Below are 20,926 nucleotides of genomic sequence, written 5' to 3' on the forward strand. Positions count from 1 at the left end.
ATTTAATACACAGCATGTAAATGTGTACTGCATTTGCACAGATAATGGTGTGTTTGGATGAGGTCACGGGCATTAGCACAAAGGGGTTGTTTAACAGTTATCTACCATCCCCACTTGTCTTCAAATACTGTGATTGAGATGGAACTCTAGCACATGAAAGCACTTGTTCACAGAGCCATTTTTAGAATATAAATTGATATTATAACAGAAGCCCTCTCTTAGCTCAGCATAATAGATAGGAGCCAGCATGTACTCCTGATCCAGGTTATGTTATGAGAATGAATTATTTTATTGACAGCTCTTCTAAGTAGCATTAGTGCTAATTAATGAAGAGATTTAATGTAATATTGATAATATTATGCATGCAAAATAGCATACTTCATCTCAGTAAAATAATTAAAATATACTTGAGGATGTTTTACATGCCACCCGCACTTGAGAGTGTTTATTGCTTGTTACTGAGTACATCAGCATTAGCCAGGAATGCCAATGATCTCATAAACATCCTGTATTCAGAATTCTGAAAAAAATTCTGAACAAAGGCATTTTTTAAGATTTATTTATTTACTTGAAAGTAAGAGTTACACAGAGAGGAGAGAGAGAGAGAGGACTTCCACCTGCTGGTTCATTCCCAAATTGGTCCCAACAGCTGGAGCTGTGTCAATCTGAACCCAGGAGCTTCTTCCAGTTCTCCCACACGGATGTAGGGGCCCAAGGACTTGGGCCATCTTCTACTGCTTTCCTAGACCATAGCAGAGAGCAGGATGGGGAGTGGAGCAGCCGGGACTCGAACCAGTGCCCATATGGGATGCCAGCACTGCAGGCAGTGGCTTTACCCACTAAACCACAGCGCCAGCCCCAGGCATGTTGGTTAGTGGTATGGGGTTTCCTTTGGTAGAGGTGGAGAAGTCCCAGGATCAGATATGACAGTTGTGTGACACTGTGGATGTACTAAATGCCACTCTGATTTTTACAATGCTATATTAGTAATATTTATTATGCATTATATGCTTTTCTGCCACAGCACAACTCAGTTGTTTGGCGAGACCCCACCCTCATCCTCTATGGACCAATCCAGTTTGCTTGTCCTCAGGCTGGCAGGTGACATAGGAGCATCTTACACTCTGAATGCCCTAGGAGGTTGGGTCCACATTTTGTTTTGTGCTTTCCATTTGTTATCACTTTGGCCCCAGGTTTTTCTCATTCACATCTGAATTCTATAACAATTTAATGCAAGGGAGTCTCAGAAAGGTCACAGAAAATGGCATTACTTCAATGCAGAAAAACCATCTCAGATTTTATATATATATATAACGGCTGCTATGGCTGGCGCTGCAGCAATCTGAAGCCAGGAGCCGGATGCTTCTTCCCAGATCCCCCCCCCCCCATGCGTGTGCAGGGACCCAAGCACTTGGGCCATCCTCTGCTGCCATCCTGGGACACAACAGAGAGCTGGACTGGAAGAAGAGCAAGCAGGACTAGTAGCTGGCGCCCCAACCAGGACTAGAACCCAGGGTGCTGGCGCCACAGGTGGAGGATTAGTCAAGTGAGCCACAGCACCGGCCAAGCTATCTAGTTTCATATTGAATCAGACCAGTAAGAGTACTCTCTGCCCACTGTTACTCTTATCTTGTCAAAGATGTTAGAGGAATGTTTTTGAATTCCCCATTTCATATGATATTGGCTGTGGGTTTGTTATGTATGGGTTTATTAAGTTGAGAATTTTTTTTCCATATGCATGTGTTCATGATTTTAATCATGAATGGATTTTCTATTTTATGAATCCTTTAAGCTTTGTGGGGAAAATGTGCTAATAATCTAATTGGGGTTTCCCTTAAAAGGGACCATGTGCATTTCTGATTCAATTCTGTTTCTTTTTTTGTGGTGTTCTTTTGAGTACAAGCATAAGGTGACAGAACTTTTCCTGGTCACTTCTCTCAAGGACTTTTGAAGCCTCCTGTACATCACTGTCCATATATTTCTCCAGCCTGGGGAAGTTTTCAGCTGTTACCTCACTGCACTGGTTCTTCTTCTCTCCCTAGTGACTGCGGAAATTTGAATACTTGTTTATGTTGTGTTCCGCTGGTCTCAGGAGGCCATCTTCTCTTTTGTTCCTTTTGTCTGACTGGTATATTTAAAAAGACTCATCTTTGAGTTCAGGTATTCTTTCTTTTGCTCAGTCTAGTCTCTGTTGTTGAGATGTGTTTGAGATTCACTTTTTTGACTGAATCACTTCATGCTTTCTAAGATTTCACTTTAGTTCTTTTTCAAGGTCTCTGTCTCTGTTGAAGTTTTCATTCATTGATATCATGCATCACTTGCATAACATTCAGCTAACTGTCCATATTCTCTTGTGTCTCTCTGAAGATCCTTATAGCCTGTCTTTTGAATTCTTTATCTGGCATTTTACTCAACACCTTTTCTTTGTGTTCTTGTACTGTAGTGTGGTTATATTCTTTTTGGGTAGCATATTGTTTTACTTTTCACTCTTCTGTCCCTATGTTGATTGTTGTACATCTGATAGATCAGTTTTTTTGTATCATTTTTAAGGGATGGTTTTCCAGGATTAAAGGATTTTTCCTGAATGTCTGTCTTTAGGTGTTGACTATGTAGCATGTTTTTGTCTCCATTTCAAGTTAAATACCATAGCGGCCTCTCCGTATAGCTTATTTTGCTGTAGTTCAGTACAGCAGCATCAAGGGTGTGGGGTCCATTGGAGTTGCTTGGCCCCATGGTATGGAATCTCTCAGCCACCACTAGAGTGAGGGAACAGAGTTGCAGAAATGACATTCTTTCTGGAAGCACATGTGGCTGGCTCTGTGAGTGGGCCCAGTGACGGCTCACCACCCATCACCCAAATGTGATACAAGAAGTGCTAGAGACCATTGCCTGATGGGCCAGAGCCCCAGGAGTCACAGTGAAGCCCATTAGACGGGGCAAGCAGACCCCTAGTCACTGCCAGAGGGTGGGGCTGGAGCTGCTGTATTGTATTTGGGGCTGAGATTTGCAGGCCACAGGACCTCCAGAGGGGCAGAAGTGACAGGAGTAGTGCTGGCGCTGGGCACTGATGATTTTTCTACTCTTTTATTTATTTATTTATTTACAGGCAGAGTGGACAGTGAGAGAGAGAGAGAGAGAAAGGTCTTCCTTTTGCAGTTGGTTCACCCTCCAATGGCCGCCGCGGCCAGCACGCTGTGGCCGGTGCATCGCGCTGATCCGAAGCCAGGAGTCAGGTGCTTCTCCTGGTCTCCCATACGGGTGCAGGGCCCAAGCACTTGGGCCATCCTCCACTGCACTTCCCGGGCCATAGCAGAGAGCTGGCCTGGAAGAGGGGCAACCAGGACAGAATCTGGTGCCCTGACCGGGACTAGAACCCAGTGTGCCAGCACTGCAGGTGGAGGATAAGCCTATTGAGCCGTGGCGCCGGCCAATTTTTCTACTCTTAAAGAGAACCTGTTTGTGTTTCTTGTGGTAAAATTTCCAAAACTATTTCCAAAACTCCACCTTGACCCCAATTTAAGAAGCAGACTCACAGAGAATGATTAATAACTGTTCACTTCCACTGAACTGTGATCCACTGGGTGATTCCAACTATGCCAGAAATGGAAGCTAGGAACTAAATCCAGGTCTCCCACTTGCATGGCAGTGATAGATTTCTGTGAGTCATCATCTGCTGACTCCCAGGGTCTTCGTTGGCAGAAAGCTGGATTCAAACTGAGGCACTGCATTATGGGTGTCTCAATGGGTGTTCCAACTACAAGGCAAAATGCCCACACACAAAAATGTTTTTAACTGTCAAGGCAGGTCACCTCCAGCCTCCAGCAGTTGGACAGTTACCATGGAAGTGTCCTTACCATTTGCTGCATTCAGCAGCTTCTCTCTTCCTGGTAAGCTGGTATTTCTTGTAGTGGCGTATATTTCTCATGTTCAGGGACGCTGTTTTCCTTATGACCTCAATTCTTGGGCTAATCTAAGAAGAGAATTGGTGTTAAGTATGTTGTACTATTTTCTTGTCTTTACAAGTGACTATTCCGTTATTTACATTTTGGAGCAGAAATTTAAAATTTCCTTTGAAATTACTTAAAAGAAAAATCACCAATTACAGATGTATAACACCTTGGTGTTAGTAGATTCATGTAATTGTGCAACCATCACTAGCATTCTGTTGTGAAAATTTTTAATGCCTTCCAAAGACCAGGGAATCCTCTTTGTAGTCATTCATTTCCCATTCATTGATCACCATGACTGCAATTGAAAAGATCAAAAATCTAGAAAACAGGTATCATCAAATTTGAATCATTAAATTTGAATTTTATTAGATTATGCCTTCATCCAATCGATCTTTTTCCTGCTTTTGAGATAAACAGAGGAGAGATCTCATTATATCTATTGGGAATAATTTAAGGAAACAAGCCATCTAATAGAGCAGAACTGAAAAACCTAAAGGAGAATGGTGGAGTAAAGTCATAGTGAATGTGTTTTCTTAAGTAGTATTTAGTGTGTTCCTTAGTCTCAGCCTGTCAGAGAGTGGTTGAAAATCAGCTGAGTATTAATAATAGGACTTTCTGAGCTCTGATAAAAGAGTAGTCCCATCTCATATATTTGAACAGTGGAAGTAGCTATGTTTGATCTAAATAAAGTAAGCTGAAATACAGATAGTGGTTTCTGGGTGATGAGTTACATTCTTGGGACAGGGAGCCTTGAGGGCAAGGCTTGTGTGTAAATTCTGCTGCCAATCAGTTGCCACAGGAATTTGCAAAATTCTCACGGCAATCATTTTCCTCAGTTTGTCAAGAAATAGGATAAGATCTTTGTACCTCTCTGGGGTCCCTTCTTCCGAGATTTCTCTGAGTTCCTGGGGACCAGGGATGTGCGTAAAACATGCCTGGGGAACTGAAGATGAGACCTGATGTTTGTCATTACTCTGTGTCTCCTGCAGCAGCCTGGGCTTAGTCTACATTCTGAGCTCAAGAGCTGAGGGAGTGCATCAGAGAAAGCATGTTTGGGGGACAGGAGTTAGCCCAAGCAACACCAGGTGACATTAGAGCAAGTGGACCCAAAGAGGGTGTGGATAGGGATAAGCCGAGCCAGAAACTTCAGGGGACTCTCACATATGCCTGGTCCACTATCCAACTCCTCCAGGGGCATCCTGAGTTGAGCAGTAAGGACTGGGAGAGGAACTTACTCCACAGTGACATGTGTACCTGTCCAGGGAGCTGCTCTGATGGACCCAGATTAGGTTTACAGGGAGTGGATGCACTGCCTCCTGGAGGATGAGGCTGTGAGCCTGAGGCTCTGACCAGACACAGGAGCCTCAGTTCTGGGGCTGTCCTTGCAGGTGATGCCCTCTAAGGAGAGTTGACTTAGAGAGAGCAGGTGGAACTTGAGGAAGGGATGGGTATGTCTGTTCTTACGTTAAATAGTTCTTCCCTAAAGTCAGGTATATCAGGGTAATGGGACCCTTCCTCTGAAGTGTTGGTACTAAGGATATTCTTCCGGGCTTTGAGTTGAGAAAGACTTTACACACAGTACTTTTTAGCTGTGACAAGTATTTGGGATTCAGCTATCAATGTGTCGCTGCAGAAACTCAAGACCGTGAATGGTAGATCACAGGTTGTTTTGCTAACAATGTGATGTTTCTGATACACTGGAGCCTGGCAGGGTAAGACAAGCATGTTGGCGGTCATGATAGTAAGATGAGGAGAGGAAACCTCTGTGCCATTCTATTTTTTTATTTGACAGAGTTAGACAGTGAGAGGAGGGAGAGAGAGAGAGAAAGGTCTTCCTTTCGTTGGTTCACCTCACAAATGGCTGCCACGGCCCGAGCTATTCTGGTCCAAAGCCAGGAGCCACGTGTTTCCTGCTGGTCTCCCATGTGGGTGCAGGGGCCCAAGCACTTGAGCCATCCTCCACTGTTTTCCCAGGCCACAGCAGAGAGCTGGACTGGAAGAGGAGCAACCGTGACTAGAACGTCACACCCATATGGGATGCCGGCACCGCAGGCAGAGGATTAACCAAGTCAGCCAAGGCGCCAGCCCCTGTGACATTCTATTTCACTGTCCTTCCTTGGATGGTGCAGGGTCCTCCTTAATGAAGTGGGTTTTCTGCCTCTGTGCTGAGAGCACTGTACACTTGACAGGGCCTTAGGGCAGGAGTCAGTCTCTCAGGGTATTGCCATCACTTTGACTCTATGTTGACACACAGAAATTTATGCTGCCAAGATTGCCCAGGAAACTAATGTTAATTGTAACTATTATGTCCTGGCCAGCCAGGGAAATATGAAGATAATATAAAAAAATCAAAGGACATCTTTTTCATACTGATGAAATAGGATTTGTTCTCTCCTTTATAAGTTAAGTAGAATCCAGCCCTCAAGATTCTCTCTCAATATAAAAAAATAAGTGTATATCAGCCATCTTATGAAAATTTTATAATTCAGTATTTTATCATCAAATTATAATTTATGTAAGTAGAAGTAAAGTAACTCCAAAGTTGATAGGTCCATGTAGCAGAATCTGGGGTTGAAGGTCATTCCATCATGGTTTTTATGCTTAGAAAGAAAAGAAATGACCTCTGTGTTGTTTATCTGCTTTTCCAATCCAGTTCTGTAACCTGTCCCTCACTGCCTATTGAAAAAACCTGAATTCTAAATGAATCAGGCCCATCTCAGGTATTTCCTGAGCAAACTGAGGGTCACACATGGTGCCAGTTAATGGGGCTATGGGGAGATAGGGGTATCACAGAGCAGTCCTGTCAAAAATATCTTAGTGTCCCTTTCTCTAGTTTAGCCTGGGTTATCTGTGGGTGAGAATACCAGTAGTAAAAATGCATAGGCTCTTGTCGCATAACAGGAAGATGGTAATGAATGCTGTTGTCTGTCATGGATGCCGCTCATCCTCCCAAAAATTGAGGACCAGAAAGGTCTAAAGATTCTCCTGCACAGTACTTGAGTGCCCCCTGTAGTATGGGGATAGACAAGTAAACAGTTGTACTGCCTGGGTAGCGCATGACTTAAAAAGAAATCACTGGGGGTCTGCTCAGAAAGTGAAATTTTACATAATACTGCACATAGATGGAATGAAGTTTAATTCAGTGCAAGATATCTCAGCATTCAGCAACGGAGGCCCCTCCTGTTGTGATGGTTGTCCATGCCAAATAGGAAAAAGAACTACTTGATTTCATTGGTCTTACAGAACTAGGAGGACCTGAATGCATTTCACCAAGTTGAAAAAACAGCTCTGCCTCCAGGGGCCTTCCAATAGAATTGGTTTCATTGGGAGTGCCATACAAGGTGGTAGAATAGAGGTAATAATATCCTTGAGATGAACTGACTGAGAGCAGCACTACATAATTTCGAATCAACAAGGAGAGAAAATTTTTGCCTTGGTAGACATTGCACATTGAGCCCACAATCTGCAATCATCCTTTCACAGAATATATTCATTGCTACAGCTGCCTGTTACAACTGGCTAGCAGTGATGCCAAGGCAAGTATTCATTACAAAGCCAACTTAGTTTAGTAAGAATCTCAGTGGGTGACCCCACGATCATACACTACTTCTGTTTTTTATAAATAAATAGTGATTTTTGAGCAATTTTACCCATTGCTACATTTATTCCACCAATAACTGCTATCCTTTATCTTTGAGTGGTTAGACATACCCTATGGACAAATGGGTAGTTTGTAAGTCTTCAGAATGGTTCTGAAGGCATATATTGATAGGAGTCAATTGTATTACAATGGTAGTAATTTGGTGTAGAGAGCTCCAGCTCTAGCGTTGCTCATGAATCTAGACACACAGGTGGAAATACACCTCACCAGGAGTTAGTATTGTCTTCTCAAAATCACCTGGTGATTCTAAACACTCAGCTTTGAACTGATTGATGTTGTATCTTTCCCTTTGAAATAAGCACGCAGCTTCTGCCGAGCCAGCTTCAGGCTATTGAATAACAGGAAAAAAAAAACTGCCAAGTGTTGCCAGTTAAAATTTGCCTTTGGGTTTAGAAAGACTTACCTCCACAATCGGTCTGTGGCAGCCCTAAGCTGTGTAATGATGGGAAAATTACTTATCCTCTCTGAGCTTGTGTTTTTTTTTTAACCTTATAACAAGAAGTGGCATATCTTAAAATTGTGATCAATGATTTATTAACAGTAAAGAAAAATAAAGACTCTTACAGGAGGCATCTAGCAGAGTCCCTATCACTCAAGAAATGGTACTATTTTTCAGTTACTATCTTGTCTGCTTTTGGTGGTTTGAAGGAAACAGGGCCAGTTATAATTTGCAGAATTGTTTCTGTTTATTCTTTGTCCAAAGTGCATGTCAAGGACCAAATTATTTGAGTCATTACCACTGCTTCCTAGGTTCTGCGTTGGCAGGAAACTGGAATCTAGGGCAAAGATGGAAGTTGAGACCAAGTACTCAGGTATGGGACATGGGCAACCCAACCAACAATTTAACCTCTAGGCCAGATGTCTACCTCTGATTCCTAAATCTGTAGTTACTCTGTATCTTTTATTTTGGTTCCTTTTTCTTCTTCTCCTCCTCCTCCTCTACCTTCTTTCTGTGGAGATAGGCACACTACTTCTGCATTTGCAAAATTACTTTCTTTTCTTATATCTAATGTAACATTATTTCAAAATGTGATGACTTAATAATATATTATTTTCTTACAGATTTATCTTTATTTATTTGGATGAGAGAGGTAGAGACAGAGAGAGAGGCCTTCCATCCGTTGGTTCACTCCCCAAATGGCTACAACAGCCAGAGCTGGGCTGATGCAAAATCAGGAGCTAGGAGCCTCTTCTGGGTCTCCCATGTGAGTGCAAGGGGCTCAAAGACTTGGGCCATCTTCTGCTTTCCCAGACCATAGCAGAGAGCTGGATTGGAAGTGGAGCTAGAACTGGCGCCCATATGGGATGCTGGCACTTCAGGGTAGGGCCTTAACCTGCTGTGCCACAGCACCGTCCTGAATAATATTCTTTTAAAAGGGTTATTTATTTGAAAGGCAAAGCTGCAGAGAGAGGGAAAGATAGACATTTTCTTTATTTTTTTAAGAAATGTTTGCATCCCTCATCAGGGCCACTTTTCTTTCTTTTGATTTATTTGACAGTTACAGAGAAGCAGAGAGGGAGAGGGGAGGGGTGGAGAAAGGTCTTCTGGCTGCTGGTTCACTCCTCAAATGGCCTCAATGGTCAGAACTGGGCATATCTGAAGCCAGGAGCCAAGATGTTCTTCTGGTTCTTACACACGGGTGCAGGGGTAGAAGTACCTGGGCCATTTTTCTACTGCTTTCCCAGGCCACAGCAGAAAGCCGGATTGGAAGTGGGGTAGCCAGGGTACAAACTGGCACCATGGGCACTTGCACTGCAGGTGGTGGCTTTACCCACTACCCCACAGCACTGGACCCCAGAGAGACATTTTATACCCTCTGGTTTATACCCCAAATGGTCACAAGAGCTCGAGCTGGGCCACTCTGAAACCAGGAGCCTGTAACTGCATCCTGATCTTTACCATAGGTAGCAAGGTCCCAAGGACTTGGCTCATCTGCTGCTCTCCCAGGCACATTAGCAGGAGCAGCTGGGACTTGAACTGATACTTGTATGGGATGCCAGCCCTGCAGGTGGTAGCTTTACCTGAAATGCCATAATGTTGTCTCCAGGAATAGTTTGTTTTGCACTCTCATGTCTCAGTGGATTTAGTGAGCTTTCTGGACTCCGTTGATCAGTTCCTGTCTGTGACCCTTCAGGGGGTTATGATGATGTCAGTTGAGACTACTGGTGTTTGGGCTCACTCAGAAGACTGGTAGTTGACACTGTCTGTTAATGGGACACTAAGATTATAATGTGTTCTGCTTTCTTGTATTTGTTTAATTTTTCTTTTTGCAGATCTTGGAATCACTTATTTTTTAATTTTATTTAAGTTATACAAGTTTCATGTATTTCATATATACAGATTTAGGAACACAGTGATACTTGCTACCCTATCCTCCCTCCCACCCATGCTCTAACCCTTCTTCCTATTCCATTCCCACTCTTAATTTTTTAGCTTTTATTTAATTAATACAAATTTCATAGGTACAGCTTTAGGAATATAGTGGTTCTTCCCCCCCAGAGCCACCCTCCCACCCCAACTCCCGTCCCACCTCATACTCCTCCCATCCCATTCTTCATTAGGATTCATTTTTAATTATTTTTATACAAAATACCAAGTCTATACTAAGTAAAGATTTCAACAGTTTGCACCCATACAGACACAAAGCACCCACACAGACACAAAACGTATAAAGTACTGTTTGAAGACAATTTGCAGCAGTGGGGTGGCTGGATCATAGGGTAGGTCTATAGAGGTATCTCCATACTGTCTTCCACAGTGGCTGCCCCTGTTTACATTCCCACCAACAGTGGACCAGAGTACCTTTTTCACCACACACTCACCAGCCTCTGTTATTTGTTGATTTCTGTGTGAGTGCCATTCTATGTGGAGTGACATGAAACCTCATTGTGGTTTTGATTTTCATTTCCCTAATGATTAGTGATCCTAAGTATTTTTTCAAGTGTTTGTTGGCCATTTTATTATTATTATTTAAAAGGCAGAGTGACAGAGAAAGAGGGGGAGACAAAGAGACATAGTGGGAAAAGAGATCTTTCTCTGGTTCACTAACAGAATGGCTGTAATCCCTGATGGAGTCAGGAGCCTGGAACTCCATCCAAGTTTATAATGTGAGTGGTAGCACTTAAGTATTTGGACCATGTTCATCTCATTTTCCAGGTGCACCTTACTGGTCAAGAATATATTATGGGGCCAACTAGAGTTCAGAAGATTTTGGGGGCAGGCGCTGTGATGTACAGGTATAGCTGCCACCTGGAGTACCAGCATCCCATATGGGCACAGGTTTGAGTCCTGGCTGCTCCACTTCTGATCCAGCCCTCTGCTATGGCCTGGGAAGGCAGTAGAAGATGGCCAAAGTGCTTGAGCCTCTGCCCCAGCGTGGGAGACCTGGAGGAATCTCCTGGTTCTTGGCTTCAGATCAGCGCAGCTCCTGCCATTGCAGCCATCTGGGGAGTGAACCAGTGGATAGGGGACCCCCCCCCCTCACTCTTTCTCTGCCTTTCAAAAAAATAAAGACTTTTACAAATGATATTACAGAATGCTGGGTGAATGTGCAGAGGGTGTAACATCTTTTATATTGGGTGCAACGTTGTTTTCCAGTTTTGGAATTGTTGCCAAGAAGAAGTAGAATATGCCAAATACATGATTTCCTGGTGTGTATTACCCCTAGGGTAGACATATGCTGTCAATGTAGCCAAACACAGACAGCTGCCCTCTGTCGCTCCCCCTCTTCGTGGAGGAACGACACAAAACCCTGCCTAGGCTTCATATCCGAGTCACGGCACCATTATGTCGCTCCTCGTCTTCGTGGAGGAACGACACAGGACCCTGCGCTGTTCTTTCGTCTGCTCGGCCCTCCCCGGGTTTGCTGCTGGTTCTTCCCGGGTTGGCTACTGTCCCTTCCACCTCCGTGGAAGGGCAGTTCCCCCTGGCCACATTCCCCACTTCCGCAGGGGAGCGGCACTCCACCTGCCGGCTCTCTCGGGGGCTGCACAGATGTTCCCCTTAGATGTTCCCCGGTGTATGCCATCTCTCTCCTCCTTTATAGTCCTCCTCTGCCAATCCCAACTCGGCTGCCCACACGCCGAGTACGCTGCTCTCCTCCAATCAGGAGCAAGTCCTACAGTTTATTGGCTGAACTGGAGGCAGCTGTGCAGAAGCTGTTTTCTTCTCTCCCAGCGCCATATTGTGGGAGAGCAGATGCATAGAATAAGTCTTAATTCCAGTAACAGTCTAGTCTGGGTTGCTCCCCACACCCTCAGCTGGAAAGAAGCTGCTAAGTTGTCATTTCTGGCAGTGACTTCAGCAGTTGTAAGGTCACTGAGCTTTCACAGGCAGCAGTGCCTGCACTGGTACGATAGTGACACCAAAAGCCTGCATCAGTGACAGTGGGAGCCTTCGGTAAGCAAATCGGAAAGATCAAGATCTGTGGACAAGTTGTAGTTTAGAATCTCTGCCACACAGAGGACTCTATTTGTGTCTTGCTCCTGGTTGTGGTTCACTATCTTCTTCAGGGGTTCTTTTGTATGCTGCCTATGATCCTTCAATGGACTTTTCAAAAATTTCTTGAATCAAGGTTTAATTCTCATTTTTTATGTCTTAGAATTCTAATTCACACAAAATAAATTATTTTAATGTTGTTTTTATGAGGCAATAAATCTTGGTCTAATGCTAAACTATATACCGTGATCATATCAGGAAATCTGTAGTCAGAAACAAATAATTGCATCATTCTAACATTTTGGATATTGGTATTATTATATTATTCTCAAACATATGATATTTCAGCTTTACTGCTGCTTTTTGTTGAGGCTTTTGAAAATAAATACCACATTCCATAAATGTTTATTGTAGTATATGCATGGCTTAGCCCTTAGAGTGCTTATATTCCACTACAGAGATAAATTTGAAAAACAAAGATAAGATATGCAATATATGTATATAACTTAATTTCAACCTTTTCTCATTTTGCCTTCAAAATCTTTTTTGGTTAAAATATTTTGAAAGAAGTCAGAAAATATTCTAGGGAGTGCAACTGCTGAGTAAGGCTTTCAAAAGGCTGAGTCATCTCACCTGAGCTGCCAGGAGTCAGAAAGCAGAATATTCATGATAGTCGTGATTCCAGGAGCAAGAAGTGAAGGCAACTCCTCATAAACAGCATTACCAAAAGCAGTGGGTTAAAATAAGTGAAGTAAAGGAATTGCTCCAGAAAAAACTAACCCATCAAATTTTCTCAGACTATCAAAGGTGTTAAAATAAGTATCACATAGCAGAGTACTGGTAGCAATGCCACATTGCAATGTTAACTCTTGTACAGATATTTAAAGGAAGATTACCAAAAACATGAAAAAAAAATCTGAAAGCACAGCTAAATGAAAAACCAGAAGGGGAAAAGCTGTTATCATATGATCCCCTAAAACAGACATCAGACCGGCAGTGAATCTTCATCGTGTTTGATATAATTGTAGAGCAGTGAATTTTTCTCTCCTTACACTCTACTCTCTACATTGCTCATGTCTCAGTTAATTGGCTCGATTCTCTGTACAGAATACTTTATATCAGAGGAATGTGTGTGTGTGTGCGTGTACAAGTGCATTCTGAAGAGGAAAGGAGACCATAAATAGTTGAGAACAAAGTACTATCTAAATCAAAATGCAAATGTCACTCCTGTCTCTCCCTTTGTATTTTCAGCAGCAGAGTTGTTTGCCAAAGAGTGACTATCAAGGCCTTGACTAATGTTCTAAGGAGGGCACAATGTTCCACTCCCAAAACAATGTAACCCAGTGGTTTTCAGCAAGGAAACTGCTAAATTTCCCAAAGGAATTCCTTACTGTTAGTAAGACCTCTGAAAATTAACTAGTGAGAATAAATGCCACGAAATCTAACATTAGTATTCTGAACTGAATTTGCTTATGCCAGACCTCTAAACAATAAACTGTGTTCTGCTGTGTTGCTATGCCCGTTCATGAGGCATAGCCATTTTAAAGTAAAGCATCTTGGAGATTCCAAAAGAGCAGAATGGGGAAGGGGTGTACTGCTTTAGGCTAGGGGAAAACAGCAAAAAAAAAAAAGTGGATGAAGTATATTCTTAGGGGAGACTTGGAGAGCAAACTACAGGAAGTGCTGAGGAAGGAAGAAGGACACCGTGGATCATGGTGGAAGGCCCACGTGGACGCAAAGCAGCAAGCACAGACACAGCACATGACCCCAGGAGCTGCATCAGCTTTGGAGAGTGAGTGAGATCAGAGTGCAGAAACCTGTGACACTGGTGATCTAGCTGGAGGGAGAGCCTGGTTGACTGCGCTGTCTGTGAATGCGGCCTAGAGTCCTGAGTGCGACAGGGCACCCACTTACCCAGTGGGACAAAGGGGCACATTTCCCTCTCCCCGTTTCCCCACAAACAGGTGGCTGAGAGATGGCAGGTGGAATTATGGATGTAAGAAGCAGCTGAGCAGGTCTCGGGCATGTGCCCAGCAGCTGGCAGTTCAGCTGGAGGATGTTGGGGAGAAGGTGCCATTGTGAAACAAGGAGGGGCTGTGGCGAGTGACTCCTGGTGCACGTGTGGGATCCAGGGATATTGCCAGAGAGCAAAGTCCCTGTTCCCCACTGACCTTGAGTCTGGCTGGGAGGATTGATGGGGGCTGTGTGCCCAGGTAAAACTGTGAGGTACTCCCAGGCACTCAACATATCAGAGGCTCAGGGGCTCAAAACCCAAGGTGGAGCAGCCACAGAGAGCTGGTTCTGGGAACATGGCTCTCTCTCCATGGATGGGTGGAGCAGATCTTCTGCACGCCATGGCTCAGAGAGGTTCCCCCAGGTATCCCAGTTGGATCCAGAGGCCCAAAGACATGGGCCATCTTCTCTGCTTTCCCACGTGGGAGATGTGAATGAAGCTCCTGGTTGCTGAGTTCAGTCTAGCCCAACCATGGCATCCAGGATTCTCCTGGTAAACTTCTCTTTGGGGGAGGGTGTGTGGCACAGGGATGACACCACCTGTTGGGATGCTCCCATCCCATACCAGAGGGCCTGAGTTCAAGTCCCAGCTCTCCTTGCAGTTCCAGTTTCCTGTAATACCCACCCTGGGAGACAACAGGTAGTGGCTCAAGTTGTTGGGTCCTTGCCACTCACATGGACCCAGGTTGAATGCCTGGGTCCTGGCTTCTGCCTGGCCCAGCCATGGATGTTGTGTATACTTGGAGGGCTAAACAAGGATGGACGTTCTCCCCATCTGGCCCTTTCTCTTTGTGTGTCCCTGCCTTTCCAATCAATAAAAAAATTGGGGGCCAGTGTTGTAGCATAGTAGGTTCACTCACCTTTTGTAATGCCAGCATCCCATATGGGCACTGGTTTGTATCCAGGCTGTTCCACTTCTGATCAGGATTCTCCTGAATATCCTGGGGAAAGCAGTGGCAGATGGAACAAGTGCTTGGGGCCCTGCCACCCTCACGGGAGACCGGGAAGTCTCGACTCCTGACTCCTGACTCCCGGCTTTGGCCTGGTCCCATAGTGGTTGATGCAACCACCTGGGGAGTAAACCAGTTGGATGGAAGATCTCTCTATGTCACAGTCTCTGTATCTTGGGCTTTCAAATAAATACCTAATCATAAAAAAATAAAAACATTTGTTTGGCACACTGGTCTTCCCCTGTCCCAAAGGGCGTCCAACCTCAGGCCAGCAGGACTGCCGCTTTCCTGCATTCTGTCTTGTGAAGTTTGCTCTTTTTACTGACGAGGACTTGAGCACGGGTTCCTTGCTCTCCCCTCAGCACCATGTCCAGGAAACCAAGCTGCTGGTTTTGACAGACACCTTTACCCACCCTGGTAGCACCACAAGCTCAGGGTGGGGAGGAAAGGGACACAGCTCCAGGCCAGCACACCACCTTCTCCCACTCTTCTTTCCTGGGCAGTCAGCAATTCTCCATCAATCAGTGCTGTCTGTTTTGTGGTTGATTGGTTTGGGGTTTTTTTGGTGGATTCCCAGAGGCCTTAAAAGTTGTTGGTTTTGTCTTGTTTCATAGCTGTCGGACACATTGCTGGGGAAAGCCAGACATGAGCCTCCTTCAGCACCGGACACAGCCTAGGATCCTGCTGGGCTCAGGACCTCCCCTCCCATCTCTAGTCCCACGAGGTGAGTCGGCCCTCTTCAGTGAAGCTCTCCACTCAAAACCAGGCCTCCCTCAGCTGGCAAGGGGAGGTGCCAAAGATTTTATGTATGCCTGTGGGGGTCCCAACACTGTCTGAGGCAGTAGTACCCAGCGTGGTGTGCACGTGAACTAGCAGATGGAACACCACCTTTCATCCCTAGGGTGTGCAAACTCTTACACTCACTGACCTGACACTTCACAAGGGAGCCAACCTTTTTGGAGCTTCTGCTCAGCTAAGCTCCCACGTTGGAGCACTATTTCAAGTCTCAGCTGCTCCACTTCCCATCCGGTCTTCTGCTTGTGTGCCTAGGAATACAGCAGATCCAGGCCCAAGTACTTTGGCCCTACCACCCATTTAGGAGAGTAGTAGGAGTTCCCTGCTCCAGGCTCCATCCTGGCCCCTACCTGACTGTTGGGGTCCTGTGGGAAGTGAACCAGAGGAAGGAAGACCTCTCTGTCACCACCTCTTTTGCTCATTTCTGTTTCCAATGCATAAATCTTTGTGAAAAATTACACACCACATGGTAGTTTTCAGATCAATGTGGAACCTTTATTTATAAACACAGGCAATGAGTTGGATCTGGTTCCAGGGATTCAAACCCTTGCCATTTCACAAGGGAGGGAAGGCCAGGTTGGGTTGAGGAATACCCAATACTCTCCCCACGTACCCATGGTGCAGCATGAATGCTACAGAGAGCCCCGCATTGCCCCCCCAGTCTCCTCTTCCACTGCTCTCCCCATTGTCCTGGATCCAGTGCCCCATTCCATGCCTGCCACCACCATCACCCCGTGTTCCCCTTCTCCCTCCCAATTCCACAAGAAGCCCATGCTCAGCCTCCCTCAGCCCACGCTCGGCCCACCCTCGCCCTCCCTCGGCCCACCCTCAGCCCACCCTCGCCCTCCCTCGGCCCACCCTTGGTCCACCCTCGGCCCACCCTCGCCCACCCTCGCCCTCCCTCGCCCTCCCTCGGCCCACCCTCGGCCCTCCCTCGGTCCACCCTCGCCCACCCTCGCCCTCCCTCGGCCCACCCTCGCCCTCCCTCGCCCTCCCTCGGCCCACCCTCGCCCACCCTCGCCCTCCCTTGCCCTCCCTCGCCCTCCCTCGCCCACCCTCGCCCTCCCTCGGCCCACCCTCGCCCTCCCTCAGCCCACCCTCGGCCCACCCTCGGCCCACCCTCGCCCTCCCTCGGCCCACCCTCGCCCTCCCTCGCCCTCCCTCGGCCCACCCTCGCCCTCCCTCGCCCTCCCTCGCCCTCCCTCGGCCCACCCTCGCCCACCCTCGCCCTCCCTCGGCCCACCCTCGCCCACCCTCGCCCTCCCTCGCCCTCCCTCGGCCCACCCTCGGCCCACCCTCGGCCCACCCTCGGCCCTCCCTCGGCCCTCCCTCGCCCTCCCTCGGCCCACCCTCGCCCACCCTCGCCCACCCTCGCCCACCCTCGCCCTCCCTCGCCCACCCTCGCCCACCCTCGCCCTCCCTCGGCCCACCCTCGCCCTCCCTCGCCCTCCCTCAGCCCACCCTGGCCCACCCCTGAACCACTCTCTTTGTCCCCATCCTCCATTATTCTGCCCGTGCCCATACCCCCATCCTGCCTTCTCCCTTCCCTCACCCATGTCCACCACTCCCTTGCTCCCCAGGCCCTCTCCCCACAGACCTGCTCTCCCTGCTCTGTCCCTGCCCTCGGCGCCTGTCCCTGTGCCACTGTGCTGGCAGCAAGGCCTAATAACTGCCACGGAGGATGACATCACAGAAGTCTGGCCTGTGCCAACATTCTGTGCAGGTGAGGTCATTGCCCTCAGTGGGACTGTGAGCCACATGTGGAGCACACTGGCTCTTGTGCACTGGCCACTCTCTCCACATTGGTCCACTTCCCAGCCCATTATGGGGTGGCAGGTGTAGACGGGCTCTTATAGGGCTCATGACCAATGGAACCTAGTTTTAAACTAACCCCAGAGCAGGGATGAGTAAGTGTACAGCATTCCTTCAAATCAATCACAACAGAGCTGCCCCTTCTCTGCTCGCAGGTCTTCCTCAGGCTGGGTAAGAGGGCAGTGCTGTGGGCTTTACCCTCAATTGACAGTCACCAGAAAGCGATGACAAATTGAACATACCACAGTGGGACAAGGACACTGGCAGATGAACCTTGCCCAAATCTTTTATGTTATCTAAGATCTTAGCTAAGGACAGAATGATGTTTCAGTTGCCAAGGTATTCAAAACTCTACTTCCCTATTTTCATACACATGAGTAGACCCATGATGCATTTAATTAGACCCATGATGCAGTGTGTGTAAACTGCTTGGGCAATCTTTGGGCCCAGCAGTGAGAGCACCAGGATGAGACCTGGGGTTTCCATCCAGGCTCCACTCTGGTTTCCAGCTTCATCCTGGGGCTCCAGCAACTTCAGACACCTAGGAGGAGCGTGCGCTCTCGCTCCCTCCTTCTTAAATAAATAAAGAAAAAATTCTTAGAAAATGAAATCTTCAAATTATAGAATCTAGGCAGATTGAACATCAACGCTGGCCTTGGCTCCACACTGGCCCAGTGCCAAGGGAAGGGCCTAGAACAATTGGAGCAGTGGGCAGTGGAGCAAACTGCCCATGGACAGGCACCTACCCAAGAGTCACCGTGCCTGGCCACTAGAGTACCTCCAGCTGCCAGGCCACACCCCACCCACCCTCTTGGAACCATTTCTCCCTCCCCACCCCAAGGGGTCCCACCCAGGTCTCTGCCCCTCAGTGACTTTGGGGGAGGGGCTCATATACACGGACCCAGTGCCAAGAGGGACAGCAGGTTCTGCCACCCACACCCACCCGTTGAAACCTCCAGAGTCAGCAACTGGGACTGTGTTGTGTGGGAAGTTGCCTTCCAGGATCTGGGCTGCTGGGGTCCCTGGTGCATCTGTCAGCAAGGCCAGGCCCTCCTGGGGAGCTTCCACAACCACAGTGGGGGAAGGGGCACAGTTAGAGGGAGACAGAAGCCACAGAAGCTGACACTGTGCCCCAACCCCTGTAGCCTCTGTATCCCTGTCCCACCTGCCCTGGCCTGGCTGGCCCCTGCAAAACCTGGTTTCTCCCCAGGAATGTTTGTTCCCGTTCTCTGCTGGGGGAGTTTTTTCATGGCGGGGCCTCATCCTCGACGAAGCTGTGGGACTCAGAGCCAGGCTCTGTGTGGCCCGACGATCCTGCTGACCCCGGCCTCCTGTAGACCATGGGCCGCCATACCCCTGGCCGCATTTCCAGCTTTTCAAGTGGGAAGAAACCACCCTGCGTCCCAGGACTTGCACTTCTGTGGGCCATCCTCAGCAAGGTCAGTGAAGTGTCTACAGCCGCCTGGACCATTTCTATGAAGAACGCTGGTCGAAGCCTTGGCTGAGGGGGTCCAGGGGTGTGGAGTTGGGGGTGAGAACCCTGCAGGGAGAGAGGTGGTCACTGGTGTCCAGGAGCCAGCTAAGGTAGCCATGGGCCTCCCTAACCTGTCCTCGCCCACAGTGTTTCACGGTTGGTTTGGCATTTGTGGCCTCAGATCACGGGCTCCTTTGCTGATAGGTATGTACCCTGCAAGCATGTGGGCCCCACCCTTAGGAACCTGCTGGGCGCTAGAGGCTGGGAGCTGCCAGAGGACAGGCGATGGCCTCAGGAGCTGGTGGACACTGGGGGCAGCTGCTGAGCGTGGGTGCCCTGAAGTACACTTAAAGGAAGAGGAGCCCAGGTCCCTCCTATTCCCTATGGAGTTTTGAATGCGGCTTCTGGAACACTGTCCCCTCTGGAGCTCCTGAGTTTGTTTTACATGCAGCCAGTTGTAGCCTGGCTCTGAGCTCTGCAGTCACACATATGCAGCGCACACACACTCAGTCCAGAAGTGAACTCTGAATGGGCTGTGCCCGGATGCATACTTCAGCCCACAGGCCCTTCCTGCACATGCTTCAACTGGCATGGGCTGGGGGGTGTGTGGGACAGACCCCCTCAGTGAGCCTGAGCAGCAGGCGGGTCGCTGGCCCTAGTGGAGGGGTGCTGAGGAGGGGGCAGTGGGCTCGGGGGTCCATGGTCTCCACTCAGAAATGCACCCTGAGAAGGGACCCAGCAAAGCGCAAAGGACACCAGCACCTGTCGTGGACACAGGTGACTGCAGATATCCAAAAGGGCCCAGGTTAAGGGGCTGCCTCCCCCCGCCAATCTCCTTGTGATGCTCACCTTGGAGAGGACGCAGGGCCATGCTGGTACCGGCACTGGAGAACCCAGGACCCTAAGTCTCCACCCACACCCCATGGCTGCTTTCATCCTGGTGAGTGTCGGAGACCCTGAAGGGCCAGGCCATGGTCCCAGGCAGAGGCCTGTCCTCAGTGCGCTGGCCCTGGGCCTCTTGTTCCCTCTCTCTGGATGTGTTTGTGTCTTGCACTGGAGGAGAAGCAGCCATGCAGGTCCTGAGCAAGAGTCAGAGCTGGCCTGGTCAGGGAGTCTTCCTCCTGGCCCAGACCCACCTGGGACCAGGAACGTTCTCAGTGCCAAGGGGTTCCACACATTCCTACAAAAACCAATGTGAAACCCAGTCCTCGCAGCTGCCCCTTAGGGCCCCAGGACTCCATGTCCTGAAGGCGGGGAGGGGCAGAGCACATTGCTGCCCCTGGACTCTGCTCAGAGCCCCAGCGTCAGAGTTATGCCCACCCTGGTGGCTCCTGGGTGCGGTTACTGCTTCTGTTTTCCCTGTGGACCACAGCAGGCAGGCCACCCCCTTCCTGGAGTAAGATCACCTGTGTGGACCGTGACGGTGATGTTAGTGTGTGTGTATGTGTGTGTTCTGTGTGCATGTAGGTTCACATGTGTATGTGTACTGTGCAAGTGTGTGGTGTGCACATAGTTAATGGCTTCATCCTGGCCCAGCTCTTGTTGCTGTAGCCATTTGGGGAATGAACCAGCAGGTGGAAGATCTCTCTCTCTCTCTCTGCAAATCTGCATCTTAAATAAAAAAAAATCTTAAAACCCTAAAACCCTACCATTTTCAGCACTGGGGACGCCTTCAGAGCTCTAGGAGCTCAGGCACTTGATGTTTGGTGGAATCAGGGACAGCGAGGTGGCACAGCTGGGCCTACAGCCAACACTGGCATGGCCTTCAGGTGCCAGCTTGAGTCCCAGCTATTCCCAGCTCCTGTCTTGGGTGCTTGTGAGCCGGGAGAGAGG

The 20,926-nt window shown here is 48.1% G+C and overlaps 1 long non-coding RNA gene across 2 annotated transcripts in view; it reads left to right on the forward strand.

The window, feature by feature from the left end:
* LOC149120447 (uncharacterized) overlaps nt 1-20,720 on the forward strand; it is a 46,252-nt gene extending 25,532 nt beyond the window's left edge. The window contains exons 3-4 of one of the 2 annotated variants that reach the window (XR_016226048.1): nt 15,627-15,736; nt 18,830-20,720. This is a non-coding gene — a long non-coding RNA (uncharacterized LOC149120447). The remainder of the gene's footprint in view (nt 1-15,626; nt 15,737-18,829) is intronic. The other variant, XR_016226047.1, reaches the window with a different exon arrangement.
* Nucleotides 20,721-20,926: the final 206 nt, after the last annotated feature.

Source organism: Oryctolagus cuniculus, chromosome 19, assembly GCF_051225735.1.
Source record: "Oryctolagus cuniculus isolate XC-2025 breed Fujian yellow rabbit chromosome 19, ASM5122573v1, whole genome shotgun sequence".
NCBI classification, from domain to species: Eukaryota; Metazoa; Chordata; class Mammalia; order Lagomorpha; family Leporidae; genus Oryctolagus; species Oryctolagus cuniculus.